This window comes from Cariama cristata, unplaced genomic scaffold (genome assembly GCF_000690535.1).
Source record: "Cariama cristata isolate BGI_N322 unplaced genomic scaffold, ASM69053v1 scaffold25936, whole genome shotgun sequence".
NCBI classification, from domain to species: Eukaryota; Metazoa; Chordata; class Aves; order Cariamiformes; family Cariamidae; genus Cariama; species Cariama cristata.
In genome coordinates, this window is record NW_009620820.1 from 27,378 (window position 1) to 42,215 (window position 14,838).

Sequence of the window (14,838 nt, forward strand, 5' to 3'; positions counted from 1 at the left end):
TCTATTCCTTTCAACATTGTAAACAAAATTTTCTGCTTCTCTTCCAATATAAAGCAACTATTTTGTATAAAATGCAGTTTGTGTAATTTTGCAAGTGTTCAGAGATGATCATCTGTCAATTGCCCTGGGTTTACTGAGAGGAAAAAGAAAATGTAGAAACAAAAGTGCACAAAGCTCATCAGGTCATATCCCAGAGCTAAATAAATAATTTGTTTGCAGATTTTGACCTAAACAAAGTCTTTCAAGGGATATTTACCCAAAAGGCAATATAGATGTTCCTTCCACTACCTTTTGTCCATTTGGCTACCACCATCATTTAAGAATAAAGGTAGTTGCAAGAAGGGACGAGGTGGCTTTTCTGTTGCCTCTTGAGCTCACTTCTCTGTGCTTTCTGTGGAAAATTGTCTGGCAGGTTCCTCAGATCATTTCACAATCACTTCCAGAGGAGAAGACCTCTCTCTCCGTCCTCTGCAGCTATGCTCTTTGCTTCCTCCTGCTGTGCATATTCTCTGTTTCTTCAGCCGCAGGGGTCCAGAAGTACTTCAGGCTCTGGTACCACTCCACCAAAGGCAACAGGCAGCAAGAAGAGTATGCTGGAAAAAACACCAGGATGAAAAGGGGGCAAAAGGCCACTCAACTTGGAGCAGAATTAGGGCAAATAAGTTGCAGACATTTTATGATAAGCATAACCTATCTGCCCGATACTCAACAGCCAGAATGGATGTGAGCAGTTTTGACTGCTGTCTCCTAAGCAGCATTTTTTTCTTCTGTCACTCTAAAATCTACTGCAGATGGCCCAGCCTTCCCACCCAGAAACAGTGCTGACTGCATGGTGGAGCGTGACTGGGTCCCTTGAGAATGAGAAAGCAGCAACACAGATCAGTTTCATCAAACAGGAAATTGGTTTCTGCTGGTTTTGTTGGTGTTTTGATGAAAACAGAAATCAGGACTCTGCACAGAAATGGGAACCTCTTCAGGGCGAAACCCTAGGGTTTAATTTGTTACCATGCAAAACAAACCCAGACCAGCAACTCACACTTCCAATGCAGATGTTTTAGTAGGGCTGACATCTGAAGGTAGTTTGAGGAGTTGAATTTTTTCTCCCTAGTCTGAAATTTATTAAATATGAAGTGTTTTCCTCCACAAGAATGGGAAGAATGAATGGACCTTTGCAAGGCAGGGCGGGGGGCAATTGAGAAAGATTAATTTTACAGAAGTTGTATAATATAGTTCATCATATAGTGTAATTGTAGTCATGTTGTTTAGTTATCGTTTGGACCTGACAGATTTTAAACAAAACCGAGCACAATTAAGCACTAAGTTGCAGTTTTTCAATAGTGTAAAGCATAGAGGAATGGCAAAATCTCCATTTGTGTAGGTGTGTGCAGCTGTACAGGTTTTACACAGAGCTGCACTCTGTTGTAACAGCCTAAGATCTGGCTCCTTCTCCTGGCCATGAGGCAAATCTGCTGGGTTTTTTTCCGTGAGAGCAAAAGAAACATTTTGAGGATAGCTAAAAAAACAAGTGGGTTTTTGGCCCCAAAAGTTCAAACAAAGGGTGTTCCCTTGTAAATACCATAGTAAATACCCATGCAAAGTTTCCATCTCCTTGTAGCATGTAGTTTGTTTCTCAAACAAGAATGCCAGAAGATAAAGTACAAGAACTTTCCTACATTGTGGCTGCTAATGCTGCATGGCTTTTTTTTCACAGATTATTGCTATTAATTCCAGCCTGTTTGTTGGTTAGGGCCTCACAGAATAGTCCACAGTATAACATTCCTATTGCTATTCTCAGGCTTCCCTTTAGCTCCAGTTTTTATGGTTTTATGACATAGTTCTTGCTGCATTCTGACTGTGTTCCCCTAGGAATACTCTGACCTGGAAATACACATAGGTGGTATTAAAAACTGTATAGAGATGGAGACAGGAAACGTCAGTGCTCTGATGGAGCACAGAAATACCTACATCTACACAGGCTGGGAATACTCTAAGTCACATTATTTTAAAGGCATATATTTGTATTCTGAGTTTCATGTCTGTGTAAAAACGCCTGGAGCTTTGGAGGAAAATGTTGGCCTGTTACTGTGTTTTCTTTTCCTGTGCCTCATTTCACGTTTTGCCAATCTGCTGCCCTCAGCATCCCATGAAGCCTGTGTAGGCCTGGGAACGGCAGTCTGTCAAAGCCTACTGCAATAACTTTAGCATCATAGGAGACAAGCCCAGTGCGTCTTACAGCAGCAACATTAAGTTGCTGTAAGTTGCTTACAGTGCATGTGCTCACTCTGCAGAGTCCAGGACAGTGCAGAGCTGCTCTAATAAGTTTAAATGCAGCAGCTAACTAGTTTAAATCTTTTGCATCATTTTTACCTCTGGGGCACAGAGGTGCTATAGCTCTCAAGACAAAAGGTATGGAAGAGGGCTTTGGCTGAAGTAGTATGAAGTGCTGCAATGTTACTGTTTCAAGTAACTGAGTTCACAGGACTAGGTTTTTCTAAGTACAAGAATGAGAGTGGGTGGCTGAGTGCCTTATTCTGAGTCTTGGTGTCAACACAGAACATAAGAATTGCTTGCCAAACCTCATGGTTACACACCAGAAGATCTACATGTAGTTAAGCTGGTCTTTCTTTTGGACTTCCATTATTATCTCTCTCACAGAGGCATTAGTTTGTATACCTTAATATAGTCTGATCCTCTAGCCCTATTTCTGTTGTCAGCTTGGCAAAGAATATCACCTGAAATGCAAATATTCAGTTTCCCTCTTTTCAGGGTCTAAGCCTTTGCCTCAACATAGTGAGGATCAAAATATGCAGTCACTTGCAAATTCCTTCACTTCAATTTTTGTGTCATTGTGAATTGTAGAGGAGTAAAATACATATCTAAATTTTGCTGTCTTTTATTTCTGAATGGAAATTCAAAATACAATGCCTTCCAAAGTACATCACCGTTTTTAAAACATGACACTTCTGTGAGCACCCATATTCTTCTCAGTTGGCCAAGAACACTTCACAAAACTGTCCCAATGGCAGCGTAGGGGTGGTGGTTAGGTCATGGCACAGGAGTATGCAAAGGCAAGGATGTTTGGTCTTCATTAGTGACTTGATTTCAGCAATGGGAATAGCCAAGCTGTATTCACGTATGGCTTTTTTAGGCAGCCAGTAGCCCACCTTATGCCCACAGTCCAAACCCATGAGAACAGAAGTAATGTCATCACAAAAAATTGGACTGAGAAGGAGCATGCCAGGTTCAGACACTGAGGCACCCCCTGCCAGTATCTTTTTAACTAACATTAGCTAGGGGATCCTTTCATTCCCACCTTTTCCACTACTTAGCAGTGATGCTCCTTTTCAGTACTCATCCACAATAATGGCTCTCCTAGCCTAGGTGCCAGAGGATTTTGGCCTATAAGCAGTACTAAGCTGTCCTGTGGCCCCAGGAGCACAGTTTGCATGGCTCTCAGTTCCATTTGACAAGTGAGATCTCATGCTCTCCGAGCTTCCAGGATTCTGCTGTCTTCACTCTCCTGATAGCTTGTCACCATCACCAGCAGTTCTTCGGCAGCTGCCTGTGCACTTTCCACTATATCAAAGGCAAGAAGGCAACTTGCATCCTGAGAATATGTGGGAAGCCCCTTACTGTCTTCTTGTTCCCCCACTTCTTTTTAACTACCTATCCCTCAAGATGCAGGTGATGGATTACAGCTGTTACTTGTCTGGTTTTTGCCTCAAGGCTGAAGCACAGGCAAATATTAGAGGTAGCAAGTTCAAGGTCTATGACTGTGATGCTTCACGAAGTTGTCTCTAACATCTTAAATTTCACTTCCAGTGATGTTAGAGATTGATTTATTCTCACTGCTTTTAAGGTCATTTTGGGGAGGCCTCCGACATTGAAATAGTGCAGTGCCTCATACATTCCTACGTCAGAGAGGTAGTTTATCATCTGTCACTTGCATCCTTCAGTGGTTCACAGTCTGCAAAAGTGCAAGAAATTAGCCAAGAACTTGGCTCCAACTCAGGAAAAACTGCGATATTTTTAGACAGCATTAATTATCTTGTGAACCTAACTAATTGGAATTAAGTACTGTTTAGAAATAGATTTTCTAGCTAAAAACCAGTGGTTTAATATTCATAAGTCTTAGGTCCATTAAGCAGTAATTTAATTGTTATTCTTGCTTACCTTTTTCCTTTTTTTTTTGCTTCAGGTTGCAGTTAAGAATGTTCCCTCCTTCTTATTCTCCATCTCTGCAGGTGTAGGTGGCCCTGTTTATGGTAAAAGAGCTCAGAAAAAAGGGCATGAATTTAGAGAAGAAGGTAGGACTGGAAGTGTGGCAGACCTTTTTCCTCCCAAAACATCCAAAGGATCTCACTGCCCTTTAGAAAGAGAACAAGTAATTCTCAAGGTGGAAAAAATACCCTTGAAGCTGAGAAGGGGATGGAGAAGTGGGACAACAAAGTACAGTTTCACCTCGATGTACAGAGAGTCTGAGCACCTGATAGTTCTTGAAAGAATCTCACTCCGCTGTTTCCCTGCTCCCTTTCTGGCAGCAGGCTATTTCATTCTGATTTAAACAACTGCACTTCAGTAAAGCCTTTGGATGTTACAGGTTGCTACTTCAGTACATGTTTGGTCAATACTAATAGCAAGAAGGGGCCTTATGAACACATGACTCAGTAGCCAAGCATTACAGAACTCCTGCATTGCAGAAGGTTAGGTCTTTGCAGAGTGGCTAAGGGATGGAGATAAGGTTAGTGCTGTCTAATGGGGGATGCAAAGGTGTTGTTCAGAAATCTTTTAATGGAGGTTCTTCACAAAAGGAAGCTTTGTTAGACTGAGGACTAGGCTGTGTATTTGGTTATGGTACTGCAACATAATATTTATTATCATTAATCTTTTTTACCATAGCTTTTGTGGTGGTAAAGTTCACTTTGTTGGCAGGCACAGGACTTAGTACTTAAAACACATTCTTTCAGTTCAAATCTGAGTTGACCCTTTGGCTTGTGGCTGACATTGCTTTAGCAATTCATCCTTAAGGACTTCCTTTGTGTCTTGCAAAGAAATGAGAGGGGAGAAGGACAAGGGAAAATGGGGGAGATTAAGTGAGAAGCAGTCACTTCTGCAAATGTTTCTTGAGCAAACAGCAGTTAATAGTGAGCAAAATGATCTAGTTGTTTTCTCAGTGCTCTTGCTTTCCATAAATGAGACTCTATTTTGATCTACATAATTAGATAACTGTGAAAGAATTCAGGAGATCCTGTCAGTTTCAGAGTTTTGCATGAGGAATGGAGAATGGGATTTATGGCATTTTTCACAGTAAATCACGGGTATCAGTGATTCCAGGAATTAAGTAGAAACTGTAACACCAAGATTACAACAGTTTACTGAACTCTACACTGAGATAGCTGGTCTAGTTTCACAATATGTAAAAAAATAATTGGCAAAACCAGCACTTTTTATTGTCTGATTACTGGCCTGAGCCATTGCATGTGCTTCAGCTCTCTTAAGTTAACCAAATACTGTCTGACTCCTACCCTGGGCTGCTAAGTAAATAAACATGGAAATAGTGACATATGTTCTCCATCTGCACAGTCATGTGCTTTATCTTCGGTGCTCAGTAATGTTACTTAATAGGAGTGTAATCACTGTTGTTGAAAAGTATACTTAATGATAAAAATAAGGGATGTGGAAAAGAGGCCAAGTTTGGCACCTAATGCGGTAGTGACAGTTTATTGAGAGTTTGGCAGAAATGGCTTCACTTTCCTGTTTATAATAGCTTTTACTTGCCGCATTCCCCATCTGTGATTCAGCAACTGGAACTACTCTGATCTGCAGAGAAAGGAGGCAGAAATAGGTATCTTTTTTTTTTCCCCTTCATGATCATATGCACCAACGGCTGCTGGGAGTGGGTGTTGGAAGCAACAGCAGAAAGGGAGCATTTCATGTTAGACTAGTGAGATAATTCAGGACCATACAGGGTTCTGTTAATATTTTGCCAGAGAGACCAAGTTCACAATTTTTGTGTGAATGAGAAGATCTGAGGATGTGGAGTCTCTGACTCCTGGGTACCTCATGCAACTTGCTGCTCTCAGGAAAGCCCGTTTGCTCATTCTGTTTGACCAGAGTCCTCTTCAGTTACACTCTTAAGATCCAAGAATCGTTGAACACAAAACTGTGTTCAAGATGCTGAATAGGTGAACACAATGGAAATGGATCTTGAACCACAAGGCTTCTTCCTCACTGCAGAAACCTATCAGTGCTGTGAAGCTTGGGGTGCATGCTTTGTCAGTTTCTAAACCCCAGTCCCTTATTTTGGTTAAAATTAACTGAGGAATCACAGGAGTTAGCCATGTAACATGAGACTCTTGCTCCGTGCTTCTGGAAGAAAGTGTAGGCTGTGCTGAGAAAGCGCTGGCTGAGTTGTGGTGATTTCAGCATGTCCCAAGAGTCACAAGCAGTGGAGTAGATTCTTACTTCTGTCCAGCTTCCTCTGGGTGTAGCACATCAGGAGTTAAGGAATCAATTTTTTTTCTGCAACCCCAGATCAGACTTCTCTCTTTCCAGGTAGTCCCTGTTTCCAGTTGTAGATAAAGGAGGACTATTTCTTGCATTCTAGTGTGTGCCTCTAGCTCACGCAGTAGTTAACTGAGCAGCATATAGTGCAGTCCAGATGGAGCTTCTTCACTCTTCTGATGTATTTAACTGCCACCACTTGGGATTTGGTCTAGGGATAATTTTGGCCCTTTGGGCATCTAGTAGCTGCTTATTAGTCCATCCTGTTACGGAGATGATGAATTGGTAGATTCGTTGGTACAATGAGGAGTAATGAAAAAGTAAGAAAAAGTATGGAGTGACTGCTCCCTGCACCTGATTTGAATCCCCCTCTGCAAATGTGTCCTTTTCTTGGCCCTCCCTTTTACTTCTTGACTCAGAACCCTTTCTGCCAGCTGAAAGGAAGTGTGGAGTTATTTGATACATGGTACAATGGTTGAAGCAGGCCTAGAGAAAACTAGGCTTTCAGTGCCTTCAGACAAGACAAGTACTAGATATCTGAAACAGATACTTGCTCATCTGTGTATAGCACAAACTGAAGAAGATGTTGGGGTTCTTTTTAATGGGATTTGCTTTACTTCACCCTGTTTATATTTTTATACAGTTTTGTGAAAGCAAAAATATAACTTCACAGCAAGTATATTAAAATGGCAAGTAAGTGCACCTAGGACAGGATGGTGATGTTCCTTTTCATAGCCGGAAGCTATCGAGACATCCTGTGCACTTATAACAGTTCTATTTAGAGTAGCATGTACTGTCACATCAGCAGTGATCAAGGTTTACTGAGGAATGTGTGTCTGTGATTGAGGTGAAGACCATGTCCAGAGAAGCCTACTATATAGTACTTCTGCTGTCAGCAAAGCATTAAATGATTTTATTTCTCCTTTTAAATAAGGGTCTGATTGTGTGCAAAGTTTTGGAAACAACCTTCACTTGCACATAAATAAAGTCATAAATAATCTCTATTTGCATGGCAAACTTTGCAAGATCAACTGAGTTAATTTCCCAGAAAGACCTTTCTGTAGTTTTGGAATTTGTTGTACACTTTTAGCATGATATGTTTTAGAAATATGCAATAGCCTGAGGACATAAATCAAAAGCTCTGAAAATCAAAAGTGCTGACATAAGTTGATATCTGTAGCTAATAGGCGTGTTTATGTTTGCTTTGGGTATGCCCTCCAAATGTATCATCAAGGCTAGATTTGATGTCTGTACAAACAGCAAACGTGTAACACTGTCTAAAATGCCACTGAGATTTAAACCAAAAGAGCTTAATTTCAATACATGAATGCCATTTCTGTGTATACAAATTGCACAAGTTGTCAGGATATATCTCGTGAACCTGTAGCTTGAATGAAGCATAGGTAGGCTTCTTTTTAAATTACAGTACATGGAATCAGGATTTTCTCTTTTAATTCCTGAGAATGCTGCATGCTTTGAGACAAAGAGAGATGTTACTCTCTGTAAAAGTGTAGTAGTCTTTATGATTGTAAAAAATTTAAAGCACTTTTAAAAGCTCTGTGTCCTTGCAATGCACATGTGTGGTTCAAGTATGAATCTGTTTAAGGGACTCACCATGTTTTTAACATATAATAGTTGGTCTGCTTTTTAAAAGAGTTTTAAAACTGGGCATAAATGGATTTTCTATATATTCTCAGTGCTGCTGCTGTTAACGAGGAGGATATTTTGCAGTCAGAATCATTGCTTTGCAGTAATCCTATCTAAATGTGCTGGCCCCAAGCCTACCAAGGGTTGCTCAGCACATTTGTGGCTCATGGCCAGGCCTCGCTGTGGAAGAAGGTCCTTGTAGGCATCCTAACTTTTACAAGCTGTGATAGCTCTTGAACTTATATTCTTCAGCAGGCAGATTGTTCCCCACACTGTGTATGCTTGGGGTACTGAGATGTGATGTTCACCCAAGGGACTACATGTCCTTCCAGGCAACTTTCCAGTTCTTCTGACCCATGAGAGAGGATCCAAGAATCTAATTTTTATTGTGAACAAGTTATTTCTGCTGAAAATTTGTTATGACTGTTTGAAGTGCTTAAAGATCTAGAGCTAGGTCATCTCGAAGTGTCGTTCCAAATGCTGCAGCCTACTTGGTAGTGGAATATTGCAGTTTTGATGTCAGTAAACTCAATAAAAAAGTTTGTGTGAACCCCTCTCTATGTATCATGTATAGAAGTAGCTAAATTTCTGACTTGTTTCAGCCTGCGCTCCCCAGTGAGAGAAAATTTGTAAATCTAATAAAGCGATGGAGCAAAATACATCAAATAGGAACAGAGAAGACATCTAGCTTGTTAAATTGCTAATCATGTTGCTGTGAGAAGGATGCTTAAGGAATCCTGACAAAGAGCAGATGGATGAGCAGGTTCAGTGCTGTCTGAAATTAATGCAAAGCACATGCTGAGGATAACAGGAAATATTAAAGAGCTGAAGAATATACTGAGACTTAGCAGAAATCCTTCCCTGATCCGTACACTTAAAGGCAAGCTCAAGGTTTTCCTTTGTAGTCTTTGAACAAGTCATACATGTTAAATGTTTAACTAAAGCCACTTCCTTGCATATTTTTTGTAATCCTAGCATGCTTCTGGCTCATGCATTTTTTATGGCACCATACATGTTGCAAACTGCAGAAAGGTGGATTACAGTGTCTGCCAAAGATTTAGATTATTTTCTCCTTAGCTTTCCAAAGGTATTTTATGGGCACAAAGTGCCTGTTCTGATAAACCTACCATATAGTAAAACTAAAAATAAATCACCTTCCCAGATAGCTTAAATGTGACAACAAAAGCTGTACGTTCTGGAGGCAGTCTCTACAGTGGAGACCCATGGTGTGAAAAGTCTTTGAGAAGCAGGCTTAGAGATCTTCATGTGCCAGTCCACTGAGATACATTTCAGAGGCCAGGGTACTCTGTTTTTCTGCTAGCCCAAACCGAGCATTTTTTGGCTTGTAAACACCAGGAGAGAAACCCACGACCACGGTTCATTGTTTGGTTTAGTAGAATAGACTTGAAATTACAGAATCCTGGGGCACATCAGTGCGCCTTGTTTGCAGAATACAATAGTTACAGAAACAACCAAGAAGTTACATGGAGAGAGCAGGGGACTGAGGAATTTCATGCAATCATGGCTTCCATCAATATGCCTTACATGTTATCCGCACTCTTCACTTGCAGAGGCCACTCAAATGAACTGTGCAGCAGCAGCAGAATGGTTTTCGGAGGCAGGAGGGAGGGCTGGGCAGAACTACATGCTAGTACTGCAAGACATCCCAAACGCTTCCTTTGCTGTAGCAGTAAGTGAGAAAGCATCAGGAAGTCTGTGGCTGCTTGGTGTGGAACAGGGATCTCCATTTCCTCCATGACAACCTGCATTATCCTTGTAAAGCGTATTTTATTTGCAAGGCCATTGTCACAGGGAATACATAACATCTCCTTGTTCCTAGTGCTTCTTCTATCCGAGTGTGTGGCTGGCCCTTTGTCATACCTTGTCACAATGAGAGATGCAGATATCAGGGTAGAAAAATGTAGCACGTGATAATGTACTGTAACGTCTTTGTACTTCCTTCCTAATGAAAGTTTTTACTTCTATTTAGTGAAATAACTACGCTTCATAGTCAGGCACATTTATGGTGGTAAATTTAAAACATGACTGATGGCAAATACAGCTACCACAGCACTTGTTTCACACACTTGGAGGTCAGGGTAACATATTTTCTAATTTTCATATTGTTTTTGCTGTTGCCAAGGCACAAGAATCTTAGATGAAGTAAAGCAGTGGGAGGGAGAGCCCACACCTTCAGCCTGTAGCTCTCCTCCAAGGGTATAAATGTGAGTTAGTTTGAGGTTTTGGTTGTCCCAATGTTGCGGAGTACAATTCAAAGTAGTTCTAGGCACAGACTGGATGTTCCATGTAAGTTCCAACGAATTAATAAAAGTACAAGACCACATATGCCAGGTCAAAGATCCACATAGCCAAAAATCTCCTGTCCATGTATGTTCAGTAACAAAAACTGTGGAAACAGGGAAAGAATTGAATATAAACATGCAGTGATCATTGTTTAGAGATTCTAGGACCTATGGATTGCATAATTTTTAGTAGACACCAGCAAACCAAAATAAGAATAGGTATTCATGGTATACTGTGATTCTGGGACAGATCGTCCACTTCACTATGTTGAATGCGAATCCATGTAATCAATGTCATAAAAGTAATTACAGTAGCATAAAACCAGTTTGATTAAATGGAGAACTAGGCTTTCTTTCCTCATTTAAGAAATTTGGGGATTGAGTGATAAAGACTATTTATGTATTTGTGATTTGCATCAAAGTGTCATTTCATGTAGGCTTTACACATACAGGGAAAAAATGAGAATTGGAATTAGAGACTACAGTCATAGTAGCAGTGTATGAGTAGAGCTCAGATTGATGCAGGTGAGAGCAGGATATTGCCTAGCTGATTCCTGCCATATCCTGCAAAAGATAAACCCTTAATCGGATCCCTTATTAGCATCAAGTGTGGAAAAAACAGCTCATGCCAGGGATTACTTAGTAAATGTAGTTAGTGGGAGAAATTATGCATTGAAGAAAATACGAAATCCCTCAAATTATCTTTGAAATACAGTGGGATAAATGAAGACTCATTCCATTTCAGTGACTTAGATAGACTAGTGTAGTTGGAGAGGAAACTGAGCATGCCTGCTCTCCCAGGATTTTAAAAGATTTACATTTTTAAGGCAGAATTGTTTATCCCTAAAATTTGTACTCGTACTTTCAGAGGAAGAATTATGACCTTGTGTCACAGAGTAGAACCCATTGACACATGATCTCTACCTGTTTAAATCCAGACTAGACTCTTTATGCCATCGTGTGTGTTCAATACTGGTGGCTTAACTTTGCCACTGGCTTTAGTATTTGCAGTTTAAAAAAAGCGAGACTGGGTAATATGTGTTAAGTGTTTGGTGCATCTCCGAAATATACCTTATTTTGTGTTGCCACTGTTACAATGTTTAATTGTTCTTACTAGAAGATTAAAATATCAAATTTGTCATTATTATGGGCAGGCAGAACAGAATAATTCCTACTGAATTTGAAAGTCTGTCCTTTCATTTTTTGGTGGGCTTTCCTAACTTTCCATGTCCTTAGTTCAGCTTCAGGCAATGTCTTGACATATAGTTTTGCTGTCAATACATACTCGTTGACTGAAATGTTTTTATGCCTACCCTGTGGGTTTTTGTTTCTAGCAAACCTGTATCATATTTGCTTTCTAGTGATTTCTTTTCTATGTGCAGCTTAATTGTTTTTTGCTAGATAAAGGAGTGAGAAAGTGTGTTCCATTGGTGGCCTAAGAAGTCATGAAGCCCTGTAGTGTTCAAAACCAGAAGAGACATGCTGGATTTTCTTACATTTTTTCAGTTAGTTGTATACCTTGGGAGATCATAACTGAGAAGGAAAATGCAGGAGGCATGCCAAAGTAAGCATATATTATTTCATTCTCATTTCTGATCAGATGGTTATAGCACTGTCATTACCATGAAAAACAGAATTGGAATATGAATCATTGGTGAATATCTACCGTTTTATGAAAGCAGGTTGTTATTGATGACGTAAACGTGAACCATCTTTGTGTGCTTTAGGGCCTGTGCTTGTTTGAGTTAGCACACTAATCGCTGCCTCCAGATACCTTTTCATTCCTGTAACAGGTAGTCCTCTGGTGTAACTTAGTATTCACTATTCTGGTCTCAAGAGGAGAATTACATTATACAAAAAGCATTTCCTTGCTCCTCCTCTTGCTTGTGGGCAAAGAACAACATGGTTCACATATAGGCATTAGTTAAATCTTTTGTTGAGAAGGTCATACATGCAGATGTGCACATAAGTGTCCTCTCTGTTTAAAGGCTGATACTGTTAAAATAGTTTTCCCATTTTAAAATTCTTGCCTTTTTTGTCATTCTTGACAGTGCCAGATTGATGCTTATTTCCACAGGGTTCATTCACGCAGTTTTGAGCCTTTTCACAGGCTTTTTACCATCACATTGTTGGCAAGGGGAAGCAGGCCTTGAAAAAAAATTTGAATTGTTTTTGCAGATTAGCACTGGAAAATATGATCTGTCCCTGCAGTCAGTTTTTTTGGGTATATTGGGCATGTCCGTGAGTGCAGACTGGTGACTGAAACACGATGTAAATTTGTGACTGCTGGATTCTCAGAAGAGACCCCAGAGAGACACCTGTATGATCAGTCATGAACAGGGCCACATGTGATCTTCAGATGTGCTTGCCCCTCAAGTTGTCTCTTGCCTCTGAATGCATCGCTGTGTGTAGACTTGGGCCATGCTGTAGTGCTGTCTGGAGCAGAAGGGGATGAGTCTACAGTCTAGCTGGTTCAGGTATGAACAAGTCCAGTCTACAGCAGATGGCCAAAGCTCTGCTCTTCCACAGCTGATTTTGGATGGTTTTAACCTAAGCTGTGGCCAGGCTAATCTCTATGGCTGTGATGGAAACACATAGAGGTCAGTGTGCTTATGCTCCATTCTTAAACCATCTCTTGGCGTCACAGGATAGACTGTGTGACCTCACACACTTAGAAAGAGCTCTGTAACTGAGTGTTGTCTTGTGGAAATTTTGAATGTAGCTTGCGTGGAGTTTCGTAGTTGAATACTTCTAGGGGAGATGTGGGGTCAGTGAGCAGTTCAGGAACTCAGGCTTGAAAAAATGCTACATAAAAAGTCAAGATAGGATGTAGTCCCACTTTTTAGAAAGGCAATGGGAAGCATTTGAGGCATACGAAAAGAATCAGGACATTTGGGGAGACTTGACTTTCACAGTAGAGACATTAATAACCATTTTAACAGTATTATTTACCTCCTGCTGCTTCATTTGAAAGACCAGAATGTAAATGTAATTTCAGAATGAACCATTTTTGTCAAAGCCAAAAAGAAACAGAAAAGAGTGCTGCTTCTTCATCTAAGACGGGGTTGCAAGAAAAAGAGAAGTTAGATTGGGTTTTGGGTTTTTTTACTGTTTTTTTTTAATGAAACACTTATTTTAGATGTCATTTTATATGCCACGCATAGAACAGAAAAGACTAATTTACTTTCTCTGGCACGTGGAGACCAGCTTTGTCATACAGCAGGTCCCATGTGATGCTGAACTTGCACTCTTAAAAAACTGTATCCTTTTGGGTACACTTCATCACTTTGTGCTGGATACCAGTTAATTTTAACAAAGATGCACAGAGACTTCCACAAAGTGCCAGAGGGAAGTATTTCAGAGATTTCAGAGTAATACTTCTGATACTTAGCCAGTTTGGAGGTGATTATCTGAAGCATGAGAGAATATTTCAGAGAGACCTAATGTCCAGGGAGGTGATCTCTGCACAGAAGAAAGAAGCAGTAAGCGTCCAAGAGGAATGTCTTGGATGGGAAGAACAGGTGAACTATATGAAAGGGGTTTTTTTGCAAATGCTTTTCCAAAAGTCCCAAAACAAAAATAAAAAATTTCCAGCTCTAATTCTGATTGGATTTTTCTGCCCTTTTTCCTTCCTGAAATGCTTTGATTTGTACTTACATCCTTTACTGCTTAGGCATTTTCATTGTCTTTCTAAAAGTGTGTTTAAAATACAGATTTGTGAGGCCAAATTACAGCACCCAAAATCGCCTCTTAACTGCTAGTCACTTAGTTGCTGTCTTCAAAATGCAACTGTGAATTTTTCTGAAAAGGAAACAGAAATATTATCTCTGGAAGCTATTCAAAAGACCATGCTCCTTCTGGAAAGAAGAAGTGCTAGCTGTTCGTATGGGTTGATTTTTTAAGGTATAATCCATAAAATTTGGCTTATGAATGCCAATTCTCCCATGACAGGTGAGGAAAAAGTAGGCTGGAGTTTCTTGTGGGTTTTGTCATTAATAAGACAAGAGTCAGAGTATCTTAGCACCCAACTCACAAACCTGGTCCAATATCTACCAAAGAAGAGTCTGATACTGCCAGAATATCTGAGCTCCAGGAAATATCCTCAACAGGAGAGGTTTGCTTCAGAAACAGAGCATACCTGACTATGTAAGGAGGGAGGCACTTCAGAGTGTTTATGGTTGTACAGTTTTTTATACCATCTAGAGCTACATCAGATGGTACAAAGGGACTGTATGGAGGGGAGGAAAGTAGTAATCTGATCAATCAATACTTCACTTTATCAGCACCTGTTGATTAGTCACTCCTCCGTTTCTCACATCATGCTGGTGAAATAAAGAAAGATAGTTATGTTGGTTTCCTGAAGAACAGAATTCAAGGCAGAGAG

General features: G+C 40.3%; 1 protein-coding gene across 1 annotated transcript in view; it reads left to right on the forward strand.

Moving 5' to 3' along the window:
* Positions 1-14,838, forward strand: part of SVEP1 (sushi, von Willebrand factor type A, EGF and pentraxin domain containing 1) — a gene marked incomplete at its 5' end in the record, with an annotated part of 107,141 nt that overhangs the window by 10,520 nt on the left and 81,783 nt on the right. The window lies entirely within an intron of this gene.